This window comes from Bos indicus x Bos taurus, chromosome 3 (assembly GCF_003369695.1).
Source record: "Bos indicus x Bos taurus breed Angus x Brahman F1 hybrid chromosome 3, Bos_hybrid_MaternalHap_v2.0, whole genome shotgun sequence".
Classification (NCBI taxonomy): Eukaryota; Metazoa; Chordata; class Mammalia; order Artiodactyla; family Bovidae; genus Bos; species Bos indicus x Bos taurus.
The window spans coordinates 69,035,229-69,044,274 of NC_040078.1; the positions used below are offsets into that span (position 1 = coordinate 69,035,229).

Below are 9,046 nucleotides of genomic sequence, written 5' to 3' on the forward strand. Positions count from 1 at the left end.
TTTGGGGGGGGTGGTGGGCTATGCAGTAATAGATAACTAGAATAAAATTTAAAGCCTGTAAGTGGAGATGTTCATACTAAAAACATAAACTCTGTGGTGCTGACTTTGGGACCAAGCAAAAGCTGGGTGGATTTGAGGACAGTTAGCCTAGAGTGCTTCAAAGAGGCTTTTAATGAGTGCTCAAGGGATAGTAAGGAAAATGTTACTGTAATCTGGAGGAGAGGGAAATCTTTCTATGTATTATTGAAAAGTGTGGCGGTATAGCGTCTTGTTGTTCACAATGTTCACTGAACCCAGGGTAGGCAAGGTGTGAGCAGGGAAGTTGGAAGAAAACTCAAGGAGCCATAGGAACTGTAGATGTGTTTATTCTCTCCTGGCTGGCACAGCAGCCATAACAGCAGACATGCTGTATTCTCTCCTCTTGTGATTGACCCAGCAGACACAGCCATAATGTAGCCATAACACACCCTTAAGGCCGTCTCAATGGCGCTTACATAGGCCACCACACAAAGTAGCCCATGACCAAGTGAGTACCTCATGGCATGCAGGCGCAGTGTTATAAATGAGCTCAGCTGTTACATAATCATTATTTACAAAACCTGGGGCAAGAGAGCCTGATCACATCATCTTGGCTAATTTGCTCCTCCGCTACACAAAGACAATAGAAAATGGATATAAGGAATTTAATAAAGAAAACTAAGAAGATTTTTAGGCAGAACATTAAAAGTACTACCTGACTTCTCACTATGATAAAATATGAAAGGAAATAAATTAATTAAATAATAAGCTGTTAAATATAAAGGATCTAGGATTCACTAGGTTCAAAATTAAAGCTGTTTCTAATCCTAGTAGCTTCCAAGTTAAAGTCAAAAGTGCTTTCCCCATAACAATCTCACAAGAGCCCAAAGTAAAGAAATAATTTGTGGTTTTTATCTAAATAGTGAAAGTCACTCAGTCATGTCCGACTCTTTGCAACCTCGTGGACTATACAGTCCATGGAATTCTCCAGGCAAGAATACTGGAGTGGGTTGCTTTTCCCTTCCCCAGGGCATCTTCCCAACCCAGGGATCAAACCCAGGTCTCCTGCATTGCAGGTGGATGCCTTACCAGCTGAGCCATGAGGGAAGCCCAAGAATACTGGAGTGGGTAGCCTATCCCTTCTCCAGCGGATCTTCCCGACCAGGAATCGAACCAGGGTCTCCTGCATTGCAGGCAGATTCTTTACCAACTGAGCTATCAGGGAAGCCCTCTTTTCCAAATAAGTGTATTATAAATTGATGCATTAACAAGTCTGTAAAGTTTTTAAAAGGATTTACCAGCTTTGATTGAAAGGGAAAGAGGCAGAAATAAAAAAGAGGTGTTTGGAGTACCAGCACCTACTTGTACAGATGATGTCACAGATGTCATTTACACCTGTGAAAGTTCACCAATCCCTGAATTCCAGCTTCAAAACACCCTGTGTAAGATTAGTGGGACTTCCCTGGTGGCACGGTAGAGTCCACCTGCTAGCACAGGAAACAAGGGCTCAATTCCTGGTCTGGGAAGATTCCATGTGCAACAGAGCAGCTGGGCCCGTGTGCCATAACTACTAAGCCTGCATGGTACTGAAGCCCATATGCCTAGAATCTATGCTCCACAGTAAGAGAAGCCACCGCAGTAAGAGGCCCACGCACTGCAACAAAGAGTAGTGCCCACTTGCTGCAACTAGAAAAACCCTGTGCAAATCAGTGAAGACCCAGAGTAGCAAAAAAATAAATAAATAAATAAAAAAGAAATTAGTGGATGCAGGCGAAGTTTACTCAGTTGCAAACATAGATAACTTTTTATGGAAAAGGAAGGATGATTTAAAAGACAGAGGGAGTGGAGCCATGACTCCAGGAGCACAGCCAAGAGTCATGGAAAACAAGTTCTAGGAAGTAGCTTCTCCAATGCATGAAAGTGAAAAGTGAAAGGGAAGTCGCTCAGTCGTGTCCGACCCTCAGAGATCCCATGGACTGCAGCCTACCAGGCTCCTCCGTCCATGGGATTTTCCAGGCAAGAGTACTGGAGTGGGGTGCCATCGCCTTCTCCTCTAGGAAGTAGGACTGAGGCCTATTCAAGGAATTGGCCACATGTGTCTGCTGGATTTTGGAACTGCTGTAGACCAGTGACTATTTTTCCTCCTTTATCTATAAGGGGTTCCTCTATGTATATCCCACAATTTGATGTTGAGCATGTGTGGGATATAAATAATTTCATTTACAAGTCTTCAGAGGGAACCATACCCAAGAAGCCTTATCTAAACCTGGACCTGATTAGGTAGCAAGATTCATGACTTTAAGCTGATGCTATGCTGAAATAACACTAGAGGGATCCTAAGAGAGGAGGTGAGTCAATGTTGCACGTGAGAGGGATGAGAGTTATGACCAGAAAATGGCCAGAGTGTGGATCTAGTGGTTCTCATTGATAAAATCACACACAAGTAAATCTGAAATTCATAATCCACAGTAAATTCAATTCGCTACTTAGTATATAAACTGTGTAGGAATCAGGTGACATTTTCAAACCAGGTGTTGTATCAGAATTGATTACCTGAAAGGAGAATTTGTAGTTTGAAAATTGATTGCTTAACACAGAATTAGAGCAAAGAAAGGATTTATGCAAGGAACATAGTCTGATAAAATCTAATGAAAAGTTCCTGTCCCTTAGAAAAGACCCTAGAGACCTTGACACTCATGTTATTCAGATTTTAAAACACTCTAGAAAATGCTCGATGCTCATTGCCATGTGTTTCTGTAAAGTGTGCTTTTTCAGATGCTGGCTATATGCTTTTGGTAAGAGTTTTAAAATACATATTAATATCACTGATTAAGCAACAATCAAGTTTTTCTATAGACCTAAGAGATATTTTGTAGTACTCATGTTGGTTTGATTAGTTTAAATTTCAAAATAGTAAGCTTTATTTTCCTTAAGGTTTTGTACCAAGCACAATTTATATAGACACTTTATATTTTACAAATTGGTTTGTAAATAAAACAAGTAAAATGAGATTTATTTATATATGTTATATATTATAATGTAAACTTATAATTTTTGTAATTATACATAAGTATATATTTTATATATATATATATATAAAATGACAAATCAACTCATTTAAAACTTAAGCCACTCCACTACAAAGCTTTTTAGCACTTTTCATTGCTATCATCTGTAGACTTGCCACCACCTCCTTAATCAATGAAGTTTATGGGATTTTATTCACATTTTTTATCTGCCCTAACTTTTACAATCTTCCTACATCTACAGAAGCAAGTTATATAATGACTTTGTCATAAAATTGCTGGACTCTTAAACTGCTATAAGTCTAACTCTCCAAGCTCTATCTAATGTGGATCTTGTCTTCAAAAGAACTTCCCCACCTCAGATACATTAAATGTTAATACTGTATTCTCTGACCTGCCAAATCTCTTCTTCACTGTTGCTTCACCTAATCTTTGGCCATGCAGCAATACAATCCAATTATCCACCAGCCCAATCCTTTTCTGACTTCTTTTTCTTTCTACCCTCACCTAGATACTACTGCTCATCATTTTAACCTCAGTTCTATTTGTTTATATATCACAATATGACCAAAAAGTTACATTTCTGATTTCAAAAGTAAAGTTAATTTGGCTTTTCTTGCCTGATTACAAAAGAAACACATGGGCATTGGGCAAATATTTAGGAAGCGAAGAAAAAAATCACCATAAACCACATTAAAAGAAATATCCAGTATTAACATTTTGCTATATATACCTTACTAGTTATTTTTATTCATGTATGTGTGCTACATGTATTTTTTTAAACTATAGACTGAATTGTATATGCTGGGTTTTTTAAGCTGTGTGACTTTTTTATTCAAATGTTACTCTATAAATAATCAAGATTAAAATTTTTTACAAGATAACAGCATTTTTGAAAATGTATTACAAATGCCTTTAATTTAATATAGAGATTTAAATTATAATGACCCTGATGCTGGGAGGGATTGGGGGCAGGAGGAGAAGGGGATGAGAGAGGATGAGATGGCTGGATGGCATCACCGACTCAATGGACATGAATTTGGGTAAACTCCGGGAGTTGGTGATGGATAGGGAGGCCTGCTGCTGCTGCTGCTGCTGCTAAGTCGCTTCAGTCGTGTCCGACTCTGTGCGACCCCATAGACGGCAGTCCGCCAGGCTCCTGGCATGCTGCAATTCATGGGGTCGCAAAGAGTCAGACACAGCTGAGTGACTGAACTGAACTGAATGATATAATTTATGTAGCAGAGATCTTTTATGAATGTTACAACCAAAATTATTACAATCTCACATTATTTCCTGTCACCCTTTAAAATTCTAATTGTGATTATATTTCTCTCTAGGTTAAAATGTTCTACATATAGAGGTCATTTCTTATTCTAAACACTTTGGAAATTAGAATTTGACAAAATTTTGAAACTTAATGGCCTGTTTTCTTTTTAGTATTGCCATTTTATTCAAGTAGAATGTATCAATAATATTCCCATAAGTCTCTGTATGCTGATTTTCAAGGGTACATATTTTCTTTTCATTATCCCTATATTCCTATTTTAAAATACACATTATTATTTTAAAAAGAAAAGTCTCCACCCTAATAAAGCCATTTCAAAGCCCTCTTCCTGCACTTTAAGTAGGTACAAAAAAACAAAACTAATTCAGAAAAAGAAGAGGAAAGAAGAATAAAAAAACAGCCTGTTTATAAGAGTTGAAAATACAAGTGGTAGAATATTTTCAGACATTGTTCTCGCTTTAAAGAAAGAGAACACTAGGCCAGTAGTTTTCAAATATTTTTAGCAGCACTTATTTTACAAAAGGAAATGGGAAAGCCCACATGAAGTGGGCTACTTCAGTTCAAGCACAAGGGAGCAGGTCCCAGACACACCCAGCTGGATCTGTCTCACCCTATGCTAACCCTTGAACCACAACTACAACCCTCAGGGTTCTGGGTAGCGGCTATGAATGAACAGTTATCATTAAACACCTATCAGCAACATGGTATTATCAACAGACAAGTCTCAGAAACTACTGAAGAATGTGACTATATATCAAGTATAATTGTTCTGCCTTTTTTATGTTCAAAAAATCACTATATGGAGTTCTATTTTTAATTACTTGAGGAACCTCCATACTGTTTTCAATCATGTCAGAACCATTCTATATTACCACCAACAGTGTATAAGGCTCCAATTTCTCCATATCCTGGCCAATCAACAGTTTAAAATTTTTTTATAACAGCCATCCTAATAGGTGTGCTAAGGAGTGTCTGCCTCTTTGTGGCCCCATGGACTGTAGCCAGCCAGGTTCCTCTGTCTGTGAAATTTTCCAGCAAGAATACTGGAGTGTGTTGCCATCTCCTACTCCAGGGGATCTTCCTGAACCAGGGATTGAACCTGCATCTTTTGCATCTCCTGCATTGGCAGGCAGATTCTTTACCACTAGCGCTAATGGGAAGCATCCTAATAGGCATGAGGTTATAAATCACTATGGTTTTAATTGAGAAATATCATTTTGGGTATATACTTGAAGTCAGGATCTAGAAGAGTTAACTGCAATCCCACATTCATATTCAAGTAGGACAATGAAGCCAGGAAAAAAACCCTAAATATCCATCAACAATGAATGAATAAAATGTAGTCAGTTCAGTTCAGTTACTCAATCATGTCCAACTCTTTGCAACCCCATGAACCGCAGCACGCCAGGCCTCCCTGTCCATCACCAACTCCCAGAGTTTACCCAAATTCATGTCCATTGAGTTGATGATGCCATCCAACCATCTCATCCTCTGTTGTCCCCTTCTCCTCCTGCCTTCAATCTTTCCCAGCATCAGGGTCTTTTCAAATGAGTCAGCTCTTTGCATCAGGTGGCCAAAGTATTGGAGATTCAGGTGCAACATCAGTCCTTCCAATGAACACTCAGGACTGATCTCCTTTAGAATGGACTGGTTGGATCTCCGTGTAGTCCAAGGGAGTATCAAGAGTCTTCTCCAACAACACAGTTCAAAAGCATCAATTCACCAGTGCTCAGCTTTCTTTATAGTCCAACTCTCACATCCATACTACTGAAAAACTAGTGACTACAGGAAAAACCATAGCCTTACTAGATGGACCTGTGTTGACAAAGTAATGTCTCTGCTTTTTAATATGCTGTCTAGGTTGGTCATAACTTTCCTTTCAAGGAGTAAGCGTCTTTTAATTTCATGGCTGAAGTCACCATCTGCAGTGATTTTGGAGCCCAGAAAAATAAAGTTTGACACTGTTTCCACTGTTTCCCCATCTATTTCCCATGAAGTGATGGGACCAGATTCCATGATCTTAGTTTTCTGAATGATGAGCTTTAAGCCAACTTTTTCACTCTCCTCTCTCACTTTCATCAAGATGCTCTTTAGTTCTTCTTCACTTTCTGCCATAAGGGTGGTGTCATCTGCATATGTGAGGTTATTGCTATTTCTCCCGGCAATCTTGATTCCAGCTTGTGCTTCATCCAGCCCAGCGTTTCTCATGATGTACTCTGCATAGAAGTTAAATAAGCAGGGTGACAATATACAGCTTTGATGTACTCCTTTTCCTTTTTGGAACCAGTGTGTTGTTCCATGTCCAGTTCTAATTGTTGTTTCCTGACCTGCATACAGATTTCTCAAGAGGCAAGTCAGGTGGTCTGGTATTCCCATCTCTTTCAGAATTTCCCACAGTTTATTGTGATCCACACAGTCAAAGGCTTTGTCATAGTCAATAAAGCAGAAATAGATGTTTTTCTGAAACTCTCTTGCTTTTTCTATGATCCAGGAGATGCTGGCAATTTGATCTCTGCCTTTTCTAAATCCAGCTTGAACATGTGGAAATTCACGGTTCACGTATTGCTGAAGTCTGGTTTGGAGAATTTTCAGCATTACTTTACTAGCATGAGATGAATGCAATGTGCAGTAGTTTGAACATTCTTTTGCATTGCCTTTCTTTGGTATTGGAATGAAAACTGACCTTTTCCAGTCCTGTGGCCACTGCTGAGTTTCTCAAATTTGCTGGCATATTGAGTGCAGCACTTTCACAGCATCATCTTTTAGGATTTGAAATAGCTCAGCTGGAATTTCATCACCTCCACTAGCTTTGTTCGTAGTGATGCTTCTAAGGCTCACCTGACCTCACATTCCAGGATGTCTGGCTCTAGGTGAGTGATCATACCCTCATGATTATCTGGGTTGTGAAGATCTTTTTTGTACAGTTCTTTTGCGTATTCTTGCCACCTCTTCTTAATATCTTCTGCTTCTGTCAGGTCCATTTCTGTCCTTTATTGGGCCCATCTTTGCATGAAATGTTCCCTTGGTATCTCTAATTTTCTTGAAGAGATCTCTAGTCTTTCCCGTTCTATTATTTTCCTCTATTTCTTTGCATTGATTGCTGAGAAAGGCTTTCTTATCTCTCCTTGCTATTCTTTGGAACTCTGCATTCAAATAGGTATATCTCTCGTTTTCTCCTTTGCTTTTCGCTTCTCTTCTTTTCACAGCTATTTGTAAGACCTCCTAGACAGCCATTTTGCTTTTTTGCATTTCTTTTTCTTGGGTATGTAGTCTATATGTGCAATAAAGTATTATTCAGCCTTAAAAAAGAGGAAATCCTACCATTTATGACAACATGGATGAATCTACAAGATATTGTATTATGTGAAATAAGCCAGTCACTGAATGACAAATGCCACATGGTTGACTTACATCCATCTAAAATAGTCAGAGAAAATAGAATGGTGGTTTGCCAGGGACTTGGGGGAAGAGGAAATGGGAAATTGTTTTTCAATGGATATAAAGTTTCTGGTATGCAAAATGAGTAAGTTCTAGAAATCTGCTGTACAACATAGTACCTGTAGTTAACAGTATGATATTACACATTGTAAAATATAATAAGAGGAGAGATCTCATGTAAGTGTTCTTAACAAAAAAAATGGAAATTTTTGGAGGAGATGGATATGTACAGTACCTTGGTTTTTTGATGGTAGTGAAAAAGTTGGCTTAAAACTCAACATTCAGAAAACGAAGATCATGGCATCTGGTCCCATCACTTCATGGGAAATAGATGGGGAAACAGTGGAAACAGTGGCAGACTTTATTTTTCTGGGCTCCAAAATCACTGCAGATGGTGACTGCAGCCATGAAATTAAAAGATGCTTACTCCTTGGAAAGAAAGTTATGACCAACCTAGATAGCATATTCAAAAGCAGAGACATTACTTTGCCAACAAAGGTCCGTCTAGTCAAGGTTATGGTTTTTCTAGTGGTCATGTATGGATGTGAGAGTTGGACTGTGAAGAAAGCTGAGCACTGAAGAACTGATGCTTTTGAACTGTGGTGTTAGAGAAGACTCTTCAGAGTCCCTTGGACTGCAAGGAGATCCAACCAGGCCATTCTGAAGGAGATCAGCCCTGGGATTTCTTTGGAAGGAATGATACTAAAGCTGAAACTCCAGTACTTTGGCCACCTCATGTGAAGAGTTGACTCACTGGAAAAGACTCTGATGCTGGGAGGGATTAGGGGCAGGAGGAGAAGGGGACGACAGAGGATGAGATGGCTGGATGGCATCACTGACTCGATGGACGTGAGTCTGAGTGAACTCCGGGAGTTGGTGATGGACAGGGAGGCCTGGCGTGCTGCGATTCATGGGGTCGCAAAAAGTCAGACACGACTGAGTGACTGAACTGAACTGAACCGAACTGGGTGTATGTATATGTGTGAACACATCGGAATGTATACATTAAATATGTGAAATATTTTTCATATCATTCATACCACAATAAATGTTAAAATTCAACATAAAGGCCTTTCATGTAAATAATATGTGCTGTTTCTATATTTTTTGGAAAGAATTTAACTTTTAAATAAAATTTTTGGCTAGAACTCTGTTCATTTACAAATAAAAAGCTCAAAATTTATATAAATCTTAGCATTTTCTTTTATTGTCAAATGTCTCCTGATCTGGGTAAAAATTAGCATTTTATGTTCAGAAATTTCAAATGTTGACACTT

The 9,046-nt window shown here is 38.9% G+C and overlaps 1 non-coding gene across 1 annotated transcript; it reads right to left on the minus strand.

The window, feature by feature from the left end:
• Positions 1-1,171: 1,171 nt before the first annotated feature.
• Positions 1,172-1,243, minus strand: TRNAC-GCA. The gene has a single exon. It is a non-coding gene; the product is annotated as a tRNA-Cys (tRNA).
• Positions 1,244-9,046: the final 7,803 nt, after the last annotated feature.